This window comes from Camelus dromedarius, chromosome 7, assembly GCF_036321535.1.
Source record: "Camelus dromedarius isolate mCamDro1 chromosome 7, mCamDro1.pat, whole genome shotgun sequence".
Classification (NCBI taxonomy): domain Eukaryota; kingdom Metazoa; phylum Chordata; class Mammalia; order Artiodactyla; family Camelidae; genus Camelus; species Camelus dromedarius.
Window position 1 is genome coordinate 44,175,280 of NC_087442.1, and position 26,396 is coordinate 44,201,675.

Here is a 26,396-nt window from a genome sequence, read left to right on the forward strand (position 1 = left end):
GGTTATCCCCGTCAAGTGCTCAGAGCAGCGCCTGCCTGCAGCAACCCACCAATCCACGTTAATGGTCATTGCTGATTTTACTCAGGAATCCGCTATGCAACCTAGAATGTCTTTGCCTGAACTTCCGGTTCACCCTCCTCCCAGCCTTATTTCCCAGGATCAGGTTTCCGTTGTGCCAGACCCATCTCTCCCCTTCTTAGCTGGGACTCTCCTTGTTTTACTCATTCTTGCCTTTTCCTCTTTGTTCTTACTTCTGGCACTCACTGAACCCTAGAGTTTTCTTCCCCATTCATTCCCTCAGTCCTTCCAAACTGAACCTAAATCCGCTCACAGTCCACCGTCTCTTGCCTGGCTCCTCCCACTCCCTCCCATCTCTCCCTTCTCCGTGAGCTTCTGGAGCTTATCTCCTGCTGCACACATGAGAGCAGTTGATTGGAAGTTTGCTTCTTTCAAGGACCTTCTGAGAAAGAACATTGGCCCTGCAGTTGTCAACTTTTGCTGAGCCTTTATCTCCTTTCCTATTTTCCCAGGTGTGACCTGGCCCTGGAAAACAGCCCTACTTAGCCCAAAGGTGGAGGAGAGGGTTTCATTCATTCATTCAACAAATATTTACGGAGAACAAAATGAATACTTAGTATGGGAACAGGCATGTATCATTCTTTCCCCACAGGAGCTCATGTCCTCTGGAAATGACACTGAAATATATATTAAGTATTTGAGAGGCAATTGTAGTCTGGCTTATCTGGGTGAATGTGGCCTTGGAGACAGCCTCATTGGTGGTTGAACACTGGCTTTGCCACTGACTGGGTATATGACCTTGGACAGGTTGCTTAGCCTCCTAGAGACTCAGTCTTCTCATCTGTAAAATGGAGTGATAACAAACACTTCCCAAGTTAATATTTTCTATTTTGCTGTATTTTCTACTGGTCTTGGGCTTCCGCTCTGCGGGGAAGCCCACAGATGGGTAGGATGGAGGGACTGGGCCTTAAACTTGCCCATGGTTGTACCTTTGTTTCTTCAATCTGGGGTCTCAGTGTGAAACTGCTGTCTCTGGGATGGATGCTCAGTTTTCAGGGTCTTTTTCCTCTTCCTCTCCAAGCTAGCGTATAGGTTCAATGCAGTGGTTCTTAATCTGCAGTGACTTTGTTTCCCAGGGGACATGTGACAATGTCTGCAGACATTTATTTATTATCACACCTGGAGTAGGGGAGCTGCTGGCATCTAGTAGGTAGAGGCCAGGGATGCTGCTCCATATCCTGCAACAGACAGGACAGCTTCCCTCAGTAAAGAGTTATCTGGCCCGATGTCAGTCGTGCTGACATCGAGGTGAGATGAGGAGCCCTGGTCTAGTCAGAAGTGCACGAGATGCCATGACACGGTGCCTTTGCTGCCCTCTGTGGTTCAGGGGTCGCCTGGCCCCTGCTCTCCCGAGCTCCCCACCTTGGCTCTCTCTGGTCTGGCAGACCTCTCTGAAGGTCAACTTTGACCTTTAATTGACCTCTCTGGTGGGGTTGACTTACCCCTCAGCACCGCAGCTCATCAGCTTTGTGGGGCTGCCATTTCACTCTGCTGTGCTACCTCCACTGGCGTGGCGACACCCTGTCCTGGAAGTCACTTCCTGGAGTCCCTGTGAAGAGCGGTTATGCAGCCTCCCAGCCCCCACCCACTCCAGCCCTAGTCTATCAAAAGCCGGCTTCACCCTGTGCCAGGAGTTCTGTCCAGAGTGGGAGAAGGGGCAGGACCCAGGACTGCCTGTTTGATCCCCTCTCTTCAGACCTGGAAGGCTTTCTTTCACTTCCCCATCCTTTCTCTCACATGCGTCCCGCCGGGGGGTATTCTTGTCCTTCCTGGATGGCATTTCCTCTCCCTCTTTCCTGGAGTTCTGGAATGTCTGCAGGGAATGCAGCCGTGGCAGTGGAATAAAACCCCACGCCATTAGTATTTTCAACGTATTATTCTTGGTGGGGAGGGTAGAGCTCTGTGGTAGAGCACATGCTTAGTGTGCACGAGGTCCTGGGTTCAATCACCAGCACCTCCATCAAATAAATAAATAAACCTAATTACACATCCACCTCCCCCCCCCCCGCATTACTCTTGTTGTATAACATATGTGGCATATGTTCTTCTGGACCTTCTAGTGTTGTTCTAGAACATCACAGGCCCTCTTGGAGTGTCAGCGTTCCCCTCGCTGTGGGAACTGAGCCAAGGCAGTGACAGGACAATGTCTCCTCAACACGCTCCTGGGAACCAACGAATCATTCCTACGTTTCTCCTGAAACTCATTCTTCATTTCCCTGACTTAGGAAGGTGCCCTCTGATGAGGTCACCTGGCTTTTTCCTAGACTTTGAGCAGCGGTAGGGCAGGTGAACACCTGCGCACTATTTGCCCAGTTTATCTTGTTTTCTATGGGAAAAGCTGCAGCTTTTCACTCTTAATATAGAGTATCAACTGCAGTCACCTCATGACAGGGATTAAGACTTTGACCGTGTGTTTTACTTAACATCCCTCCTCTTCCCTCCTCTGCTTTGCAGATGCTGATCTATCTTTGGGAAACATGTCCCAAGAAATCAACTGCACTAATCTTACTGTGGACTCTGGAAATCTTAAAATAAGAAAACATATACATATACATATCTATCTTAAGGAAACATTGTTTTGTTACTTTTTAATTTCTGATTTCAGTAGTTATGACTTGGCAAATTTATTTTTCACCCTATAAGAGGCAAAACGCAATTAAATAGTATCACTTGTAAAAGAAAAATGTTTTCTTTCCATAAATCATTAAAAAAAACAACTTAAGACTTTATCTTCTTTTAATGGTTTTTGTAATTTAAAGCTCCTGCTTATATCACTTTATCTTTATGAAGGTGATTTTAAAAAAGCATAGCAGTGTTCATTTTATTATAAATTATAGTTTTATGAACATCAGAATTGCAAACTTGCAGACTTGTGTTCATGTTTGTATGTCAACACACTTAAGTGCCAGCAGATGTTCTGTGATCAATAAGGCACAATTTATATACATTATCCTGAAGTGTCCTTGGCTGGAAATGTTGGTTGGCAATATCCAAGTTATGGCTGAATATGAACGATGAAAATCAACACGAAGGGTACCAGCAATATGGCTATTGTGGCAAGTTTTATTTTAGCAGGGAAAGAAGGTAGCTATTGATTTGAATTAGGTTAGTAAGCCTGACCATGATTTTAAACAGACTGGTGGGTCCAGTTAGGAGTTTAATGGTGCTAACATTAACCTCCATGTTGCCAGGGACATACAACTGCTAGCAGTCTTTCCTTATTTCACATAAAGTTTGCTCCTGGAGTAAATTTAGACCCAATAAAATATCTGAAATGCCTCATTTGCATTTGCAGTTAGCAAACAAAATATACCAGTCTTTTCTTCTCATGTCTGGTAATCTCAGCCAAGAATAGAGACTAACATCATTTATTAAATATCTTGACTTCGGGCTGCCGTTTCATCTCAAGTCAAGGGTTCCCAGCCCCGACTGGTATTAGAATCACCTGGAGAACTTAAAAAAATTAAACAACAAACTCAAAAATCGGCCAGACCAATTGAGTCATCTCTCTGGGGGTGGGACATGGGCATCATTATTAAAAAATATACATGCTGGTTATTTTTAATGTGCATCTGGGTATTAGAACTTCTGCCCTAGGTGAAATATACCTGACGTATAATCTTGTTGAGGAAAGCTTTACCAGTGTGCAATCAACTGAGGTTCTACTATAAGTTTATTTTAGCTAACATACAAGTAATGCTTTTAAAAATGTTTGTAAGATTAAAGGAGGGTATAACTTAGGTCTCCAGAATATTCACAAAAACAGGTGAGTCTGATTATGGTCATCTGGAAATGTCTGAGTTAATCAATCCATGGAGATGATCAGAATCTGTCCGGTTCTCAGGGGACCCTTTGTTCTTTTGCTCCTCGTGAGGGTATAGTGATTTCTGAGGAACTTCCTGAAAGAGTTAAAAGAATTCTTGAGCGTGAGTCTAAAGAATCAGGTTCTGAGTCTCAGGCCTGCTGCTTCGTGGTCCCAACCCGGAGCTGTGGTCTGCTGACTCCCAACATTGCCTGGGACAGATGAGAAATGCAGAGTCTGTATCTGACTTCTGTGTTGTGACAAGACCCCCAGGGAATTCTGGGCACATCTAGAGCAAGTCAATGATCCCTCTGAGCCTGACTTTCCGTATCTTAGCAGTGGGGGATCCTAATATTGCCTCTGCTTCCCCACAGGGTATTTGAGAACCAAATGCGTGATATAAAAGCATTTTCATAAACTACTTTTTTATTGTAGTAAAATATACATAACATGAATTGATCACTTTAACCATTTCTAAGTGTGTAGTTCAGTGACATTAAGTATATCCACATTGTTACCACTATTCATTCTAGAACTTTTCATCATCCGAAACTGAAACTCTGTGGCCATCAGACACTAACTCCCCGTTTACCTCTCCCTGCAGCCCCTGACAGCCCACGTTCTACTTGCTGTCTTTATGAGATTAACTAGGTACCTCATATAAGTAGAATCATGCTGTGTTTGTCCTTTTCTGACTGGTTTGTTTCGCTTAGCTTATATCCTCAACGTCCATCCATGTTGTAGCATGTATAAGAATTTCATTCCTCTTTCAGGCTGAATTATATTTGATTCTATGTATATACCACATTTTGCTTATCCATTTATCGGCTGATGGACATTTGAGTTCTTTCTACCTTCTGGCTATTATGAATAATGCTCCTATGAACATGGGTTCTTGAATATCTATGAGTCCCTTCTTTCAATTCTTTTGGGTATATACCTAGCAGTGGAATTGCTGGATCATATGACAATTCTATGTTCAATTTTTTGGGATCCTCCATACTGTTTTCCACAGCAGCTGCACCGTTTTACATCCCCCTCAGCAGTCCACAAGGATTTCAGTTTTTCCATATTTTCACTGACACTTATTATTTTCTGGTTTTTAAAAAAATATAATAACCACCCTAATGAATGTGAAGTGGTATCTCATTGTGTTTTGATGTGCATTTCTCTAATGATGAGTAGTACTGAGTATCTTTTCACCTGCTGATTGGCTGTAAAGTATCTTGTATCATATAGCTGTTGCAATTTTGAGATGATTATATTGAATTTTGAAAGCATTGACTTTGTTCAAGAAATCTTACAGATTTTCTTCAGCTCTTTTAAGGAGTAAATTAGCCAGATTTTCTTCTGAAGCATAAAGAGAGCTGTAAATACTATCTGAGAGTTGAATCACGAAGTCTGAAAATACTACAGCGTTTGTCCCAGTTTCCTCATTCCTTATAAAATGAAGGAAATAAGAGGAGGGACCCAAGCTGGGTGATACAGGATGCTGAGAGGCAGAGAAGGAGGAGAGAAAGCATTTTGAGGCCTGTGATGAGCTATGCGTGGCTCACTTGGTGAACTTCTTCACAAGAGTGGGGAGTAGGGGTTGGCAAGCCAGGGTCGGGGAGAGGGGGATGGGAAGAGGGAAGGGTGAGTTAGAACCCGATGACAGGGGTCTGGAGGGTGAGTCCACCAAGAAGTGTGGCTTTTGAAGGCAGTAGGGAACCACTGAAGGTTCTATGTCTGGAGTGACACGATCAAAGCTGCCTGTGTTTACTGTTCTTTCAGGCAGGCATGACCCTCAAACCATAATCTCAACACCCCATACATGCGGCTATGATTGTGACCATTACCGGTGTTTGCCTTTTGGAGAGTGCCGTGGATGTTTACAAAGTGCCATGTAATTAGTTTCATTAGTTAAGAGATAAGATTAATTAGATTTTTGAGGCAAGCGAGGACTGGACTTCGCTTTGAAAAACTCAGGCACTAAAGGAAGCGGCGCTGGAGGCTCAGCTGGTGGCTCGCTCTGCAAATCTAGGAGGCGTGATCTCCTCAATAATATTTTTAGTATGCAGAACAGCATGCCAAAAGTTTCCCTGAAGGGATAATCTTGACTTCAAGATTACAATCCTGTCCAGGAGGGGTGGGAATGCTGCATTTATACAGTGTGGAGTATTTTCAAATAGACTCTGCAGTACTTGTGGATAGTGCTGGAACTGGGAGGAAGGGATGTGGTAAGAAAGAAGCCATCTTCTATCCCATTACATGTGAGCAGAATTGGCAAAGAATGACTGTGTTTCTAACAAATTGTCGGACTTTCTTCTGTCTTTAATTACAATAATATAAAAATTACTAATGGATTTCCGCTACTTTAAGTACAGCATATCAAACTAGATAGAACAATAAACAAACATGTGAAGTATTTATGTTTCCTATTGAGAGAACTAATAATTTAAAGTAAAAGTTTCTATCTCAAGGAATGGCCTATTTGTGGCTCTCGATAAATGAAAATTTCATTTGGTTTCTAAATATATGTTTGAATTTTATAAATTGTACTTTTTTCAAACCAAGAAACTTAGTGCAGCTTATTTTTATATGATATGATTCTATAATTAAGGTGTTAGAAATGGTTATATTAACCAAATAAATGATTTTAATTAAAGTGCCAACAGGATAATGAACAAATTTACTACCTTTTTTTTGTTGCTGTGGAGAACTCTGAAGTCTTCAATTTTATAGGACATTCCACAAACAGTTATACACATGCCAAAAGAGAGCCACTGGAGTGATTAATTCAAGGATCATTTCTGCAAAAGGCACTCTTTAGATATGAAACTTATACTCTCATAGATATCACTTAGGATTTGGTTAGAAAAAGAGAGACCACCTTAGGTATTTCAAGTAGGAAAGGATTTAACAGAAGGAATTAGATGCTTATAAGAAGCTGAAAGGCTAAAGCTGCAAATGAAGTCAGGAGAGGCACCTACTAGCTTTCAGGTTCTCCTCTGCACTCTTATCACAAGAAGTTGCTGCTGTCACTCAGATCAGGAAACTACAGGAACCTGCTGCCCAAGGCCACAGCTGGTCACAGCCGTCCTGCGGCACCCAGGCTAATAAGTAGAAGGGAAAACTTAAAAGTTGCTGTGAAACTTCACATCTGCTTAACCCTGGACTTCCAAATCTTGTATAAGTTCACACATCTCATTGTTAGGATGTATTTCGTATTGAGAACCATGAAGAAAATGGGGTCTGAGAAACAACAAGGACCTACTGAATAGCACAGGGAACTATATTCAATTTCTTGTAATAAGCTATAATGGGAAAGAATCTGAAAATACATGTGCGTGTATATGTGTGTGTGTGTGTGTATACATATGTATATGTATGTCTGAATCGCTTTGCTGTATACCTGAAACTAACGTTCTAAATCAACTACATTTCATGAAAATAAAATTTAAAATTAAAAAATGGCGGCTGAGATGTAATTACCAGACTTTCAGTCCTGGGATACAAGGAAGTGAAAGGGGTGGGAGTGAATGCTGGTTGCCAAAAAAAAAAAAAAAAACAAAAACAGACAAAAGAAGTGTGGAATATTATTCCCATTTTATAAATGAGGAAACTGAGGCATTGGAGTCAGTAACTTGCTCAAAGTCACAGAGTATGAGATTCAAAACCAGGTCTGTCTGATTTCAGAACTAGAGATTTTTGACAATTACGCTGTCAAGTATCTACGGCAGATAACGCCAAAACTTACTTTGCTTCCTTGGCTCTCACCCTCATCAGCTCACATTCTTTTAGGCTACATAATTCAAAACAGATCATTACAAAAGGATTATTTGGCAATTTATTTGGTGGTATTTCCAAATTTGCTAACCTTTTCAATTCCTTCCAGAAAATGTGATCTGGGTAACTCTTGCAATTAGGGTAAGCTCCCCAGATACAAAGCCTTAGTTTGGTGCTATTTTACGGAGTAGGGTAAAGAATTATTTGTGCCACAACTCTTAAGTCTAGGCTTAAAGCCAAATTATGACACAGACAATATCTATGAAATCTCTAAAACATGTCTAGTTTTCCTTATCCTTTGAGTTCCTTATCGATCTTGGCATAAGATGCAGTTATAAGCCAAGAAACAACACTGACATTTACTGATTACAAACCCCCCCGACTCCAAACAAAAGCCTAAATAGAAAGAACATAAATTTAGTAAAACTCATTTATCCATTCCTTAACACACATCAATTACTACAGACCTTGCTGGATTCATTCAGCAGATATTGTACTGTGCACTGATTATTCTGTATTTGTTGACTCCACCCCGTCCTCCCCACGTCCACACAGATCCATTCTCCTCCCTTCTCTGCCCTGCTCTGTCCCCCAGAAGGCTGATTGCTGCATGAGCGGGCCTCTTGCTTGCTGGCTGGCATTTGGGTTTGGTCAGTGGGAGGAACCAGCTGGCCACTGAAGGGCAAGAGGAGTGAGACGTGGCGACGTTTCCTCCCCCTCCCTGCGGACGTGGAGCTCGTTTCTGACAGTGGATGTGTGCCTCCACCAATGCAGCTCTTGCTGGGTGGCCCACTGCTCTACAGTTCCCCCACTTCTGGTTCCAGTGACAGTATTTCCTCCCCTTGTCCCTTCAGCCCTAGGGCTGATAATGGCTTCCCACTTTTGCCGGTCCCTGGGTACCTCACCATCCCTTGTTTATTTTGCTAATCCTGTCCTTATTCCTGTGAGGAGTCCCTTCATTAAGTTTTCTTCATTGAAACCATCTAGGGTATCAACTGCTGACTCTCCTAAAAGACCACCAGAATCACTTGTTGATCAAATAAAGCTGAGCTGATTATTTACTGTGATAAGGGAAAGCATCATCTTGGGGAGGTGTCAGTAGTGTCTCAGAAGGAGAGTATTCATAGAGTTTTGGGGTCTGAGTTTAAGAGGTTTAAGCTGGGTCTTTTGGTTTGGGAATCTGAATAGAATTGGGCAAAGTTTATGATCAAATTGTTTAGGGTCAGTGGACACAACAAAGAGAAGAGAGTTTCAAAATGAGACTTGATGAATAGATAGTTATTTGATGGGCAAGCAGATCTGCCCAGTTGAGTGACTCACTGTCCTGAGAATTGGCCTTTTTGCCCAGATGAACAGCCCACTGTCCTGAGAAGACAGCTGGTTGAGCAGTCTATTGTTCAAATAAATGAATATTGGAGGATCTTATTGGTTTAAGGTAGGGTCTTCCTCCTCCAACTTCAGTGTGAAAACTCCCCAGGAAAGTCTGACCTGTTGGGGTGTGCATCTTTTTGCCAAATGGAGGTTGGGTGACAGATAAGATACTGACTGAAGTCATTGTTATGGGTGGGGAGGGAGGACCAATAAAAAGATAGCCACAACCTTTAGGACCCCGCAACAGCAAAGCAGGCCATTTTCCAAATGAAGGAGATGCTGTCCCCAGCAGAGAGATGTGCTGAACAGACAAAAGTTTAAATGTCTCTTCTAGCATCTTCTGTGCCTTACCTCATTTAATCCTCATAGTAAAACTTACAGTAAAATAAGTAAATATAATATATTTATGTTTAGTAATATATTAATCCTTATACTAAAATTATATTTTACTATATAGTTAGAGGTGGATATTACCACCTCCATTTAACAGCAGAGGAAGCTAAGCTCCTTCTCATGGTTATATGATTTCCTTGAACTAACCTTGGTCAAATCATTTACCACAATGTCCTCTGATTTTTACCATTTTTAAGATGAGGGAGCTGGGTTTTTTTTTTTTAAGTGTTTTTCAAACTGTGGGTTATGATTCATTAATGGGTCATGAAACAAATAAGGTAGGTCACAACCAATTTTTTAAAAAATAGAATAGAATAAAAATATCAGATGGCTTCACACATAGTAAGGATATTATTTTGTGAACGTATTTATGGAGGGTCAGGAGAAACAAGTTTACAAAACACTGGATTAGATCATCTCTAAAGACCATTCCTCTGTTCAATTCTCTAATTCCCATAGTGGATGTGTTTCACTCTATCATTGTATAGTGTAAATTTCTATACTATATTTCAACGTTTTGCATGTAAATAAAAAAGAGAAATGGCCCTGTAATTTAGAAGGTTCAGTTTTCGAGAAATTGAAATGCTTCATCAGACTGGTGCTTCTAAATTTTTCACCACAGAACTTAGATTTTAAAATATTGGATGTGATTAAAGCCATAAAAACCATTATGAACATGAGCAATTTTTTTTTTAATTTCTTAATTTTAAACATGTTTATTTTCTTTTGAATTTTCTTCTCATTGTTCACCTATACTTATAGGCCTTACTTGGGAATTTTTTTTAAAGCATGTTTATTTAAGTTCACGGTCACAACATTTTCTTATAAAGATTTCTATATAGTGACCACTAACCTACAGTAACAACCTAGGGTTGTTACAGCTATATAGCATTGAACTGTGTTAATATGTAAATAGCTTGATTTAAAACAATACAGTAATTTACACCATCAGGAATTTCTGCATTGACAATCTCTGGCAAAAAAGATGTGTGTTTTCTTTGGTTAGGCAAAGTTTTAAAAACTGACAATTTATGATGTTAGCTGAGTGAAATGTTTAGAAGAACAAGGATGGATGACCCTACCCTCAGAGCCATGTAAATGGTTTCTGTCAAGCTGGGATACAGGCAGTGACAGGGCTGGGAGGGATGCTCAGATGAGGTCTGTGGCCAGGAGAACTGAACCTGGAGGGTTGAAGACCCTAGAACCACGAAGTGTTAGATCTAGAAATAATCTTGAGTAACTCCTAATTGAATCCAACACCCATTTTACAGATAGGAAACAGGCTCAGGTGGTGACGCTCTCTGTTTACATAGTGCAGGTAACAAAACTTGGATCTTCTGATATATGCAATCTTAACTTAAAGTTTTAGGAGATGAAAACCCTGCAGACACCGGAAATGGAGAAGAGGCAGGAGAATACAGAAAGAATGCAATCCAGAGAGTTCACGCATAGGTCAGGGACTGGGCTGTTTTTCATGGTCAAAGAGGGAGAGGAGGCTGGGATATAGAGATCCCTCAACCCAGAAAGCAAGGAGAATGAATGTAAGATCACCGCCACCAGTGAGTTCAGCGCTTAGGCAAAGTGTTTTGAAATTAGATGTTCCTTCTATACCAACAGAAGCTGGGGTGATGGCATTACCACACGCAAGTCTGCAGAGAAAGGTGAGTCCTTCTGCTGTATGGTTCTGACACAGAGGCAACAGCAAGGAAAGTTTGGGGTGGGAGCAGGGAGCAAACTTCTTTCATTTAAGGTTGCCAGAGAAAATATGGGACACTGTTAAGTTTGAATTTCAGATAAACCACAAATAACTTCTTAAGTGTATCTCATGCATTATCATAAAAATATTATATGTTATATATACATATGATAAAATAGCAAAAAAATTATGTGTGGTTTATCTGAAATTCAGATTTAACCGAGCATCTTGTGTTTTTATTTCCCAAATCTTACAACTCTACTATTACAGCTGGAGTAGCAAGAAATATGATCACCCTCTGGGGTGATATAGGCTCAAAATCAGGTTTTTTGGAGCCATGTAGCTCTCCCCAGCATCCTTACATCCTGCCTGCTCGCACGCAACAAATATACAAATCACTGCTGGAGTTTCGTTTCCCTATTTGAATAAATGGATGGTAGTTTTACAAAGGACACCATTACTAACATGATCTTGAGGCTGAATGTTCAGACTTTTACGCATCTCTGTTAGTTTCCAGAAGAGTGGAAGTTCACAAACTGGTTATAGAGCCTGCAGATGGGGAAGAATTGTTCCCAGTGTGGAGAGGCCAGGGGATAATCAAAGATTTGCAGGGCAAACACTTCCTGCTTCCAGCAAGAAGCAGCTGCTGCAAAAGTTTAAGATAGAAAGCTGGTTTGCGGTCAGTTGGTACTCAATCCATGTAAAAACATGCATTTTTAAAAGGAGGGACAGTCGTTTGCACCAAGGTATTTCTATGCTCTATTAAGTTAGTTCTAATTGTTTTAAGGAAAACCGATATGCAAAAATCTAAACTTGGAAAGTAAGCACAAGAGTTGCTGGTCCTTTAGGAAAAGCATACTTGAATGCTTCCTGTAGCAGTGTTTGTGGTTTTAAAAAAAAAAAAGTCAAGGGAAAACCAAAATGTCCATCTAAAGGGGCCTGGTTGTGAGAATCATTATTCACCCTGTGGAATATTCGGTTAACTGTGGCAGTTATCAAACAATGAGACAGAGCCATGTGTACTGAACTGGAGGGATTACTGACTACACAGCCAAGTGAAGAAAAAATAAGAAAGAATAATGTATAGAATGGAATTTGTTTTGGTAAAAAGAGTGAAAACAAGAACTAAAATTCCACCAACCCTCAGTAAGTGTATGTGTGTATTTGTATCTATTTTTATGAGTAGAGTGTGGAACAGTCCACATCAAACTGTCAGTATTAATCACCTGGGGTGAAGTGGGAGCTGCTGGGAAGATTATTAGCTTTTTGTTTGTGCCTCTCTGTATTCTCCAGCTTATTACAACAAATACATATCATTTGTGAAATGAAGAAGAAAATAATATCAAATAAAATATAAAAAATGATACGCCGTGTAGATAAGAAGAGATTCACGGATGGGATTCTTTAGGCGGTGGACTCCTTACCAAACTCCGTCACTGTCATTTCACCATATACATTTAAAATATAGTTCAGTCTACAAAATTTTAGTTGACAGTTATGCTAGGAGTGGACTTCTGCCCTGTGGTATCCCTATACCTTTTATCTAAGGAATTTAACCAGACATAGGTTTTGGCTTACTGGGAAAAATACTAGATTTTATGAGAAAACTGAGATGAGTTAATGGTAACAAACGGAGTTTTACCAGGAATCTTAGTACAAAAGCTCTGGCTCAATTATCTGTGACACTGCCCAGATGCTCTATGTATCTATTGCAGTGAAGACACAGTACATGTGTGCATCTATTTGTAAAGCCTTGTTTTTAGAGATGTGTCCCTTCTCTGCTTTGCAGCATTCTTTCAACCAGCCAGCATCTGACGGTCCCTTTTCTCAATACTGAATACTAATTTGGTATTTTATAGGTTAACTCATCACTAAGCCTCTGCTCAAGAAAGTTCTATGAACTCAGATCCAAAACCAAAAAAGTATAAGATGCTTTTTTATATCTTTGTATATTTTATGTATTTATTTTGAAAAGTTTATATACTTTTTTCTTTGTGTGTTCTACAACTATCACAGATTCTTTTTGGAATAAAATACATAAATAAAAATAAATATGAAACATATAACAATGTTGTCAATGGGGAAAGGGCAGATGTTCAAAAAGGTTGGCAAGTATAGAGAATGAGTGTTATCATCTTTGTAGCTCCCTCAATTCCCTGCTGAACGGAAGTAGTGAATTGATTTCTAGCTAACAGGTGATTATGGGGAAGAGGAGGCTTTTTGCTTCTAACATACAGCAGATCACTAAATTTGCTAGGCACCTGCTCTGTCCATAAAATTGCAAGGAGAGGATTTCAATGCCAACACCAAAAGTTACTGTGAAGAAAATGAGATAACAGGGATGAATTGTTCAGAAGTGTTTGAAAATGGCTAGATTGGTCCAAGGAACACTGTTACTAATTAGCTGCCCTGTTAGTTTCAAAACCCAATTGAAACAAAACACCCACAGGTATATATTTAACAATATTCTATTTTGCATTAACTAAAGATATTTTTCAGTTATGTAAGATTTGTTAAGAAACAAAAAGACTCTGGGCTCTGTCTGGATTAAGTGCTTACAGCTCTAGGAATGAACTCCATGCATTGCAGCTCTTTAAGCAATGTAGAACAGGGCATCTCATGCTTTGATTTCCTTCAACATGTGAAGGGACTTGACCCAACCTGTTGTGGATGCAGAGATGTCTCCCGTCCATGGTGGCCCTTTTCACCCTGAGGACCTTTCCACAGCTTCCTGGAGGCCGTGCTACTGGACCACTGCTCAGCAGACGTGTATGATTTCTAGATACAGTGAAGCCATGGGGAACAAATTCTTCTTTGGAGTGGAACTTTTGGAGGAAATTGAAATACATGCAACTTTTAAAGTGCACTTGACACATCTGAAACCGTTTTATGGACACAAGAGAATAATACTGGAATGTGCATAATTTAGTTTCCCCATAAAGTTTGGTATTTTTGAGACTGAAAGGGCAGAAATATTTTTTTTGTGAGAAATGTGAGCTTTTCTTCTAATCACAGAGTCCAAGAAATCATTTAATTTTTTTAATTATTCCATTTTTGCAAAAAAAAAAAAAAATCGCCTTCAGGATTCCTTTCCTTCGTGAGAAGAGAAAGAATTTGAGCAAGGACAGCCCTCCTTTAGCAGAGGGTCTGCTGGGGTTGTTGGGTCAATATGAAACAAGCCACACCTGCCTGAGGCTATGCGCATTCCCTGTTGTCCACTGTTATATATTCCGTTTTGTACTCCTTAGGGTGGAAGGGAGGGGCAGTGAATCCATTGCCAAAACCATCTTACTATTATCCAAATAGTACATACACAGATGAAGTCCAGCAGAAAGAACAAAACAGCTTTGTATACAAGCTCAGGTCTACTCCAACCCATAAGGGTCTGCAAGGCAGAGATTTGAAGAGGTCTTCTTTACTGTGTTCAATTCACACAAGCTCCCCAGTGGGTCTGGTGTAGCGCTGCCAGATATAATACAGGACACCCAATTACATTAGAGTTTCAGATAAACAAGGAATGTACGCAGTATTTGGGACATATACAAATTTAGTATGGCATGCATTCCTTGTTTATCTGAAATTCAAGCGTAATTGGGTGCTCTGTGTTTGTATTTGCAAAATCTGGCCACCCTAGTCTGGGACCTTATTTCTGGACTCTTGAGGCCACCCCACATTTCTTTATTCACTCACTCATTCATTCCACAAACATTTATGGAGCATTTATTCTATGCCAGGCTCTGTTTGAGGCTCCATGGAGACAACCCCAAACAAGATAGGCAGAGTCCCTGCACTGTGCTAGAACTTCCGGTCTTGTTGGAAAACTGACCAAACGAAAAAACATATAAGAATAGAAAGGAAGAAAGAAAGAGAATAAAGAATCAGCAAGATAACTTCAAATGGTGATGAGGGGAATAAAATGACGAAGAAGAGGGAGCCTGGCCCGGGTGTCAGAGAAGGCCACCTGGGAGCATTTGCACTGAGCTGAGTCTTGAAGGGTGAGGAAGAGACAGCACGACTGGAGCTGAAGAGAGAGCACCCCAGGCAGAGGGAACAGCAGGTGCAAAGGCCCTGAGGCAAGAATGGAATTGGATTTGCAAAGACCAGAATGAAGGCGAGTGGGGCTGGATTTGTGAGCCAGTGAGCAAGGGGTAGCAAAAAAAGATCAGGGAGAAACTGGGGGACCAGATCACAGAGAGCGTTGTGGGTGCTAGGGAAATTGGTGCTGATTTATGGTTTTAAACAATCACTCTCTCTGCTCCACAGAGAATATGTTTTATAGAAGAAAGAGTGGGAGCTGGGAGATCACTTAGGAGGCTGTGCCCCTACCAGGTGATGATGGCACTTTGGATCAGGCTGGAGGAATAGGCTGGTGGATTTGGAATATGTTGAAGAGCCAACAGGACTTGCTGGGGTACAAAGTGGTGAGTGGGGCACACAGAAGATCTGAGGTGATCCCTCAAAGTTTCCCTAAGAGAAAACTCTCTCTTCTCCTTCTCCCCTCCTCTTTATTCCATCCATTCTTCCCTTATTCACTGGCCACGTCCCTGCTGGCTCAACCCTCGCCATCCTGCTGTTCCACTGGCCTCTGGGCCAGGTCTCCAGTGCCTGAGGTCCAGACCTGGCTCTTGTTGCTAGTTGGGGCTGGGGTACGGCAGAAGGGGGCTTTGAAGTCTAAGGTCAGGGAAGAAGAGGAGGAGGGCTCCTCCACCAGAGCTGTCCTTCCTCATGGCTCGTCCTTTGGATGTTCTTCTAAATATATTGGGTCTTTCTCCTTTTCAGCTGTTGTAACTTCCATCTATCATTCCAGGCTTCAGAAAGGGGCAAAAGATGTGAACTTGTCCTGTTTCATATTTCTCCAAAGAATAGCTACATTTCAAGTAAAAATTGCAGACAAGAGTGAGAAGAGGGTCAGTGACTGTACTCACCCCTTGAATCCTAGGCTTGTAGTAGTTCTGCTTAGATCGTGATTCTAACCAGGAAATTTCTTTGTCATTCCCAAGATCGGGAAGAATGGCAAGTATGGTAAAAATGGTAAATAAATCTGCTTAGAGAAATAATGTACGTAGGAAGGAAGGAAGCAGAGGAGGAAGGAAGGGGAAAGAAAAGGAAGGAGGCAGAGAGAGAGAGACGAGAGAAAAAGAGAAGAGTCTGAGCAAGTTTTCCCAGAATAATATCTAAGCAAAAGTGTACTGCTTTATTTTCTTAATCTAATGGTGACCAAACCCCACCAGCACAGACATAAAGCAGAACTAGTCTGAGAGCCAGTACTGATTCATATCTGGGGTAGAGGGAGGCAGTGACTTAGCAGGAAAAAAAAATACCCCCCCAAACCAAATGAGAGCAAAACCCAAATCACCCTAACTTGGTTTGGTGGTGACTGTGAGAGCTGGCGCTGGGAGCCGCAGGAGGGCCGGGCTGCGGGCTCGCCCCACCCCTGCAGCCCTGTGTTCCATAGAGGATGGTCCACGGCCAGCCTTCAGTGCGTGAACAAGGGAAAAAGGCAGGAGCCAAGAGCACCTCTCCGGGCCCCATTACCTCATGTTTAAGGGAAGGGGTTGGACCGAATGAGCTCAAAGGTCCCTTTCAGCTTCAACACCGGGTTCCCACACCTTTTCTGTTTTCTCTCTCCTGGTTCATTCTCACACATTTCTCTGCAGCCAACACTGTTCTAAGAATGTTCTTCCTTTTCCTCACCTCTCTCACACACTTCAGGCATTGACCAAAGTTCCAGCAGTTTCTGACATCTGAAGTTGGCGGCTTATTATATTTAGACTTCAGGGAGGACAGATAAATAAAGCAGTTGATTGGTTGGTCAGAGTCCTGTATGCTAAAATCTTCATATTAGTATAGAATCAAGTACCAGAGAAAAGATCTGTGAAGTTTAGATTTTTAATACTGGTTCCAAAAATGCAGCAGACTGGGATGATCACATCAAGTCTCCTCTGTAAAGCCACATAAGGCTGCTTTCAAAGACAATGGCCACCCAGTTCTGTATGGTTTGGAGACTGGCAGCCAGCCAGGGAAACGGCTCCCTCCCCACCATTTACAGAACTCAGGGTAACTGCGTATGTGTTACTACAGAAATGAATCAGTCCTCTATTGCCTGACCAGGCCTACTCCTTATTTACATCTTGAAAAAAAGGGAAAGAAAAGTAGAGCATTCATCAGGAAAAGTATTATCCTACCAAGCCATTTCAGCCCCTGAGGAGTTTTGCTCTTCCACAGACATGAAAGATAATGGTATTTTGGGACAGATCAGAAAAAAATTATCCAAATATTTCTCAAATGTCCCCCTTATTTTTCAGATTATAAATGAAGTAGAGGGATAACATACACAGAGATAACCGCCTTCTGACACTTATCATTAGATGGACCAGTTAGAATGCTTTTGTCCACAAGGAACAAGAAATCCATTTAAATTTGGCTTTAACAATATATTTACTTAACATAAAGAGCATAATTTTAACATAAAAATTCTGTCATCAATGATGCCATCAAGGACACAGTTATTCTCTTTCTATTTTGATGTATTTTCTTAGTCCAGCTGTCCTCAAGTTCCCAAAGTGGTTGCCATCGTTCCAGGCAGCACACTGTGATGACAACATCCATGGCAAAAAAAAAGAATGTCTCTTCCTGTCTTATGTTCCATCTGAAGAGAGAGGAAAACCCTCCTAGAAGCCTTGCCACTGACCACCCATTTTCATTGGTCATAATGGCATTATATGCACACACCTTCTTAGATCCTTTACTAGGTAAGGGAATGGGACCACCGTGATTGGCTTAGACCTGTGCTGTCTGGTAGAAATATGTGAGCCACATATATAATTTAAAAGTTTCTAGCCATCACATGAAAAAAAGCAGCAGGTGATACTAGTCTTAGTAATATATTTTATTGACTCCAGCATATCCAAAACATTATTTCAACATACAATTAATACAACAAATGAGTAATGTTATATTTTACACTCTTTTTTAATACCAAGTTTTTGAAATCTAGTGTATATTTTACACTCACAGCACATCTCAATTTGAATTGGCCACATTTCGAGTGAGCAGTAGCCACATGTGGCTAGTGGCTACTGTACTGGACAGTGAGGGTCTAGAGCTAACAAAATTTATTGCATGGGTGCCGGAAAGGGGTCCAGCCACCCCTGAAGTCATAGCTCCTCAGAAGAGAGTGAACAAAATTGGGGTTCTCTTAGCAAAGAAAACAAGGGGGGAAGGCCACTGGAGTGGCAACTAACCTCATCTTCTCTCCAACCGGCACCTCTTCTCATAGTCCCTTGTTTGGAGAGAGGTGCTAGCACCTATTCAGTCACCAAGAGAAACAAGGAATTGCTCTGGACCCCTCTCTTTCCTTCATTCTTTCAGCACAACCACTCACCAAGTTCTGGCAACTCTGCCTCCCACACCTCTCTTGAACAACCTCAACTCTCCTGCCCTGTTTTGCCTCTGTCTTCTCCAATGTGACACTATTTAAGAGTACTGTCAAGACACAGTAGCCAGAATGTCTGCGAACGTATGAGAATATTTTATTTATTTTCCTAGAAAAATGAAGGCAAGAATCAGGGATTAGAAGCCACAATTTCCAGAAGGATGTTGGTAACACAAGGAATTTTTGGGAGCACTTTGTATTGGTGAAGTACATGTAGCGATCATACAGGTGACTGAAGATCTGTTGACACCAGAAGATAAACCACACGAAGCACAGCCAAGGACACCTCCACACTGGCTGACTTGTCCCAGGCCCTGCAGTAGAAGGAATCAATCATTAAAATTCCACGTGAAAGTCTAGGTTTTTTTTATTCTTATTTTTTATTGAAGTGTAGTTGATTTACAATGTTAATTTCAGGTGTACAGCAAAGTGATTCAGTTATACATATACATATATATTTTTTCAGATTCTTTTCCATTACAAGAAACTGAGTATAGTTCCCTGTGCTATACAATAGGTCCTTATTGTTTATCAATTTTATATATAGTAATGTGTATCTGTTAATCCCTAACTCCTAATCTATCTCTCCCTCCCTTCCCCCTGGTAACCACAGTTTTCTACATCTGTGAGTTCTATTTCTGGTTTGTAAATAAAATTTATACTTTTTTTAGATTCCACATATAAGTTATATCATATGATATTTGTCTGGAAAGTCTAGTCTTTTAAAATCACTTGCATATTATTTCTCTGGGTGACATTTTCTGATTGATAAAATTGGAGTAATGAATCTGCTAACTTCTTACATATTGTGGTTACAATGATATAATTCAGGATCTACTTAAGGAGGTGAAACTTTTGCCAGAAAAAGATATTTTTTCTCTAGTGACTGTGAACTTTGTGTTTTCAATCCAGTGAGGTGTCATTTCAGGTGCTATGAGCTTTACATACTTATTTATACACCCTCTGAAAATTAAAACAGAGCTAGACAACATATTTCACAAAAAGAAGAAAAAGAAATTATTATGGTGTTTATGCAACATCAAAAAAACTGCTTCTTGATCCTGAAAGACAGGTGTAATTGTTCGGCATTTGGCAATGCCTAAACATTAATTTCATTGTCACCTTCATCTCCCAATCAAAATGCCATCACTTTTCCTTTCCCCTTCTCTGCGCACTTATCATTTAGAAGAGGAAGGAAGTAGTTTCCAGCTTTTAGCCAGCATTTTCTTTGACAGTCCAAGTTCCTGCAGTTCTGAGCCTGCCCACATGAGATCTGTTTCCCTCTTTCCCCAACTTCCACTCCAAATTCTTTTTTCTCTTTCCCTTTATGTACTTAAAAAAAGTTTACCATAAACCTAGCTGAGGCTTTGAAAGTTTGGGAGATAAAACATAAGAAATACGTAAAGAAATTAATCAAAACACAAGCTTGATAATTTTTTCCCCCTGAATGTCAGCTTTGAAAAACTCTTACTGCTAAAGACCAGAAAAATGTCAATGATTCAAAAGAAGGAAGAAACAATCGACACATTCATTAACTAAGTTGTATTTGTAGCTCTACTGTGAAAAACACGTGTTAGCTTGAGTGAGATCCTTGACTTGTCACAGTTTCTTTCTCTCAAAGTATAAATATCTTTTTCTTTTTACTAATGTTTCAAAGTGATATAGTGCACTTTTTCTCAGTCCTCCCCAAGTTTCAGAATCACCTTGAGAAGTAGTAAATATAGTAGCAGATTACTGGTCCCTGAGTTTCTGATTTAGTAGGTCTGTGGTGGGACCTGAGGTTCCGGATTTCTAATAATACAGAATGATACAGCTCCAGAAGATACAAAAGAACAGAAAGGAGAAGGTTATGGATCAGTTAGAATACTATCCCTAGAGACAAACCTTGTTAACTGGTGTACATTCTTTTGATACACTCCTGGGGCAGACACTGCCAGGTACCTGGTCTGTCCCCTTGGCTTCATTCAAAGCAACAACAGTGTCTAGCTGAAAACTGAAAAAACAGATCACATAGGCACCCTTGCAGCTAGTCATGTTGCAACAGTCATGGACAACGAAGTGTAAGCAGAAATGGACGTGGGGAGGGCCTTCTGGAAATACTATCATCTTGCTGGTGAGAAAAAAAAAAAGAAGAAGATTCAGCTATCCTGTACCTTTTGTATTTTGCCCTTTCCTCTTCATCCTGCCTGGAGCTTAACTGTGAAGCCTGGATGGACACCTTTGACCTTACATGGAGGATGGTGGTCTGGGGAGACAGAAGGTGGTTGGTTCTTTGAGCAGCTGCACCGGCTCTGCGCTGCCCACCCTTTGCATGTGAGAAAAATTCTTTCCATGTCAATTCATAGATATTTTCTACATTTGTTTTGATGTCTATGTAGTATTCCATTGTTTTGATTTGCTATAATTGAATTTTTGAACCAATCCTTCATTGATAGGTATTCAAATTCTAATTTTTCTTTATACATATGAAAAGGAACACAATTCCTTAGGTTTGTTCTGGGAAGGGGAAGACTTGATCATCTTCTGCCCGTCTGTTCACAGAGATTGTGTGAGGTGTGCTCCCTTCCTGTCCTAAGACGATCAACTCTAGGAACAGGGAAATATGCACGTGTAGTATATGGTCTTGCTTTCCTGGTTTGAATAAGGAAATTCCAATAATTGATTATATCAAAACTGTGATATACCTGAGTTAGGGAGATGGGAAGAGGGGAAAGGGAAACATGATCAATTCTGGGTCATTTTAAGAAACACTGTGTGTGTAGCTCATCATAGGTTCAGTCCAGACAAGTTTAGTCCCTTTTCACAATCTAGAATAAAGACGTCAGAAGGATGGATCTCCTAGCAAAGTCCAGTCTTATCTCTGACAGGAGCAAATACTTGTACAAAAAGGCACACATCCATCCCCAATACTAACCCTTAGAGATAGTTTCATCTAAACCCATACAGAAAGGAATTAAAATTTAAAAACTTTCCAGTGACATGATATTACTTAAAATGAACCCAATTTTCCTCACTAAACACACTTCTTAATCTAACTGCATTCAAAGTTAGTGGCAACGTCACAATGTTGTTTTAAAACAATGGGTGGGTATTGCTTTACATTTGTATAAATAAAGGCATCTTTGATAAACTTTCCCCAAACAAAGGAAGCTGCCTACAAAGGCAAATTTATCCTTTCTTCAGAGAAAATTTTTGCCAGCAATTAAAAATAAAGTGAAATTTCTTCAGTTTCAAACTATTTTAAGCCCCAGTGGGCATGTCAGTAAAATTGTAACCTTTTCTTTTTTGCTTTGGCTTCTATGAACTCAAACCAAACTTGCATCCCACTATTGAATAATCATATAAGACTTTACGACACAAGATTCCATAGACTAATTAGCCTTTAACTATATGGAAGGAAAAATTTTGAGACTTTCAAAGGGACAAAAGCAATGACTGGATATCCTTTCAAAGGAGCACTAAAACCTCTGGGATTATCTGATCATATAGGAATGCCTGCCCCTGTTTATCTTTGACTGGGCTTATGTTACAGCTCCTTAAAAATTTATAGAAAACTGATAGGAATGTACATAATTCTTGTCCATAAAAATGCAAATAGTTTGTCTGCAGAATGTAACTGATTCTTGCTCTGTGGATAGACTGCTTTTTGCAAATTCATTTCAACATTTTTTTTTATTGCATTTATAATTTGTAGTTCTTTGACTTCTCCTTTGAATCAGCTGTAATATCTTACTAGTTCCATCATCTACTTAATCTTTAACATGTGTTCATTTTATATTTTTATGAGAGTGATGATTTTTAGGAAAATCATTTTTTAGCCTACATCAAACTATACAACCTTTCTTTTCACTTAATTTTTATTTCATTTCAAAAATAAAATGTGTTTTCTAAGTTATAAAAGTAATACATATTATTTACAGAAAAATTGGATAATATATAAGAGAATACTGAATCACCTATAAACATACTATCTACATATAACCACTACTAATACTTGAATTCTTCCCTTCTAGTCTTTCTTTTTTTCAAGTTAAAAGTAACATATATATGTTATATACTTTTATCAAAGTAACATATGTATGCGGTTTAAAGAGCCAAATAGTACTAAAAGATTTATAACGAAAAACTAGAAGTTTCCTACTCCATCGCTCCCCAACCCATCCATCCCACTTCAGCTCTTTGGCTTCATCCCCAGGTGTTTCTCTCCATGTTTAGAAATAACATAATCTACTTGCTATTTCCTTAATTCTCAGTTTTAGATATGAACTATTAACTTTAACATCTTGACAAATGAGGACTGAGCTCTCTCCACCGTATTCTTACCCTTTCCCCTCTCTCCATCTCCTAACTCAGTTGTATCACAGTTTTAGTTAAATCAAGAAAATTGAATGAGAAAGAATATGAAAACAAATATATGTATATATATATGCATGACTGGGACATTATGCTGTACACCAGAAATTGACACATTGTGACTGACTATACTTCAATTAAAAAAAAAAAGAGAAAATTGAGAGTTGGCATTTATACCATTTTGCCTATACAAATCTTATTTGCTTCTGAGCAAGCAATGACTACTACTATATCCTCTTTCTTGTATACCCTTTGTTTTTCCTGGATTTGAAAGCTGCCTATTTTTTAAATTGCCTGATTTTCTATGTTTTTATGTTTCCCCCATCAATGAAAAAATTAATTAATAGTGAATCTAAGAAAGAAATGGAAAATTTTATTTAAGTCACCCTGAGGATTATAACTCAGGAGACAGTCTTTCAAAAATCTCTGAGGACTCTCCCACCTGTTAGAGGACAAGGCACAGTTATATAAGTTTTTGAGACAAAGGGTTATACATCAAAGTAACATATTGACAGTTTACATAGTCCAACAAGGCAAGTAGTGGGTTATTATGAACCCTACAGTATTGAGAAAGGAATGTTATCTCCTAAGGAGTTACCTTGCTGGCGCCAGGAGGAAATTTTTTTTTTTTTTTTTTTTGTAAGTAGGCATTCCTATGTCTTCTAAGGGAATCTAGTTAATGTATAATGCAGAGGAGGGGGTACTGGCTCAAACAGGCATAGAGAGAATTATATGTTTAAAAATTTTCTTGTCCTGCCTTAAAAGAATTTTATTTCATCAACCCTTTCCCCAATGCTCTGTCTCTATAGCATGCTTATCAATAATATTTTCTATATACTCAATTATATTAATTCAGTTTTTTCCCCTTGAGGTCTGTCTTCTAGAGCCCATACATAAAGGATGGATTCTTGCTATCTCTATTTCAGTGATGGATAATGGAGGCAAGTGAGGTCAAGTAACTTGACCAAAGTCACACTGCTAGTAAGTTGGGTTACAAGCCCAGGGAGTTGGCTCCAGAGTTTATGCTTTTAACTACACTATGTTACCTGCAATGTCATTCTCTTTCCAATACTTTCTATGTGACCTGTATTGTCTTTCTGGGAACATTTAGGTCTTTTCTTTAGTTCTGGTGTTCTCAAATTTCACAATGATGAGGCTTGGTTCTGAATATTCTTTTTTCATTTGTCATGTTAGGTTTTCAGTGGATCATTACCATCTGGAGACATGTTTCCTTCAGTTCCAGAAATTTTTCTTTCATTATTATTATTATTACTGTTATTATTGCTATTTGAAATTTTTTTTTCTCCATTTCTCTTATCACTGTTTGGCAACTCCTATTATTCAGATATTAGAATTCCCAAATGGATCTTTTTCTTTTCTTACCTCTTCTTTCCTATTTTCTAACTCTAAGACATTTTGTTCTACTTTCTGAAAGATTTTCTTGTCTTTATCCTCTAATGTTCTGAATGAGTTTTAATTTGCTATCATATTTTTAATTGCCAAGAAACATTTCTTATTCTCCAGTTCTCTTTTATCGAATTCTATGCTTCCTTATCTCCCTAAGGATATTGATTACTGATTTAAAAAAATGTTCTTTGGTTCCTTTCATTTTCTCTGTTTCCTTCTGGTGTCTTTGTTTATTCACTTCATGTCTGGCTTTCACAGGCTTTCTTCTAGCGTCTGATTGTCCTTTTGTATTTAAGTGTGAGATGAAGAACATCTTATGATTGAAGAGCATCTCACTCTAAAAGCTCACCTGAAGTTCTATAAACACAAGCAAGGATTGGTGATTGCTAGGAATCACTACAGGATAACCAAGTGGGGAAACAGTCTTTTGTTGAGGAACCTTAAATATTATCACAAGATACTCCCCTGAGGCTGCTTGGGTCTCCAGTGTAGAATCTTCCATCCTCTCATCTTTGTATTCATATTTTCAATTGCAGGTGCTCTAAAATCTGGATAGAGAGAGGAGGCTGAGAGTCCCACAGGATCTGTGGGCTCTCCCCTGATATCCCTAGTTTAAGTTCTGTGCCTACACCCTATCCCAGCCCTCTTATATGCCTGATATTCTCTGGGTTGGGCCCTTCCATTCAATCTCTCCAAAAATCAACCTCCTGGTTCTTTTAGGAGGCTGCTTGGGAAACAAGGTCATCTGGCTGTGCAGGGTGGGGTAGAGGCTGGGTGCCTCTGACTCTGGACTGTTAAACCAACGTCCGTGTTGAGTGTCTCTCCTGACCCCTGCCTCCTCTGGCATCTGGCATCTCCCAGTACAAGGTCTCTGGAATGCTGTGGAGTGATAAAATGCCTCACACTTTATTGGCCTCTGGTTGTAACTTCATTCTTTTCGGCCAGGTCAGTTCCCTCTCCTCTCTCTGCTATCTACCCCCCATCTCCTATCTGCTGTTGTCTTCCCCGGAGTCTCTTTCTGCACATGGATTAATAACTTTTTATTTTATTTAATTAATTTAGTGAGGTTTTAGAAGGGTGAATAGAGAACTGCGTGTAGTCTATCTGCTCGGTATTCCCACATGCTTTCTTCCTTTTCTCTTTTTGTTTGGGGTTGAATGGTATCCCCTCAAAATTCACGTGTTGAAGTCCTAACCTTCAGTGCCTCAGAATGTGATCATGTTTGGAATTAAGGTCATTGCAGATGGAGTTAGTTGAGATGAGATCATATTAGAGTAGGGTGGGTCCCTAATCCAACATGACTGGCGTCCTTATTAGAAAGGGGAAATTTGGACACAGACGTGCATGCTGCAGGAACGCCATGTGAAGACGGAGGTATGCTGCCAAAAGCCAAAGGATGACCAGAAATGAGGAGAGAAGCCTGGAACAGATCCTTCCCTAGCTCCTTCAGAAGGAACCAATCTTGCCAAAACCTGACCTCGTACTTCTAGCCTCCAAAACTGAGAGACCAGAAATTTCTGTTATTTAAGCCATCCAACTGGAGGTACTTTATTATGATGGCCCCCAGAAACTATGACACCTTTAAAATTTTATTTGATGTATGTATCTTGTAGGTCCCCTCAAATCTTTTATAGGAAAAGGTGGGGGATAAAGAAATAAAAATAAGATTGAGGGTTTGATTACATCCAGCAGCAGCAGTTTCTGTGCCTGGCTGGAGAGTGTGCAGGGTAGCGTGTCGACTGTAGCTTTAGCGCAAATCCAGGAACTTAGTTTGTGTTCAATACATTTTAATTACTGTTGGGGTAGTACTGTTGTTATGATGAAATGTACCTGGTAGTTTTCAATTTCTTTCAAAATTCAACTGAGAGAATCATTACAATTTCTCTGAAGGGCCTGTTTCATTCAACAAATATTTGAGTTTCTACAACAAGCAGGCACTGGGCTCGATTCTTGCCTTAGGAAAAGGGGACTCAAGACAAATATAAATCGGGTGTGGTTCCTTCTCTCAAAAGGCTAATAAGTAGCACTGTCTTCTCATCCATTTTGTTAAGGGCCTCACCCTCTTCCTGGGCTGAGTGAGAGGTTTCAGGGAG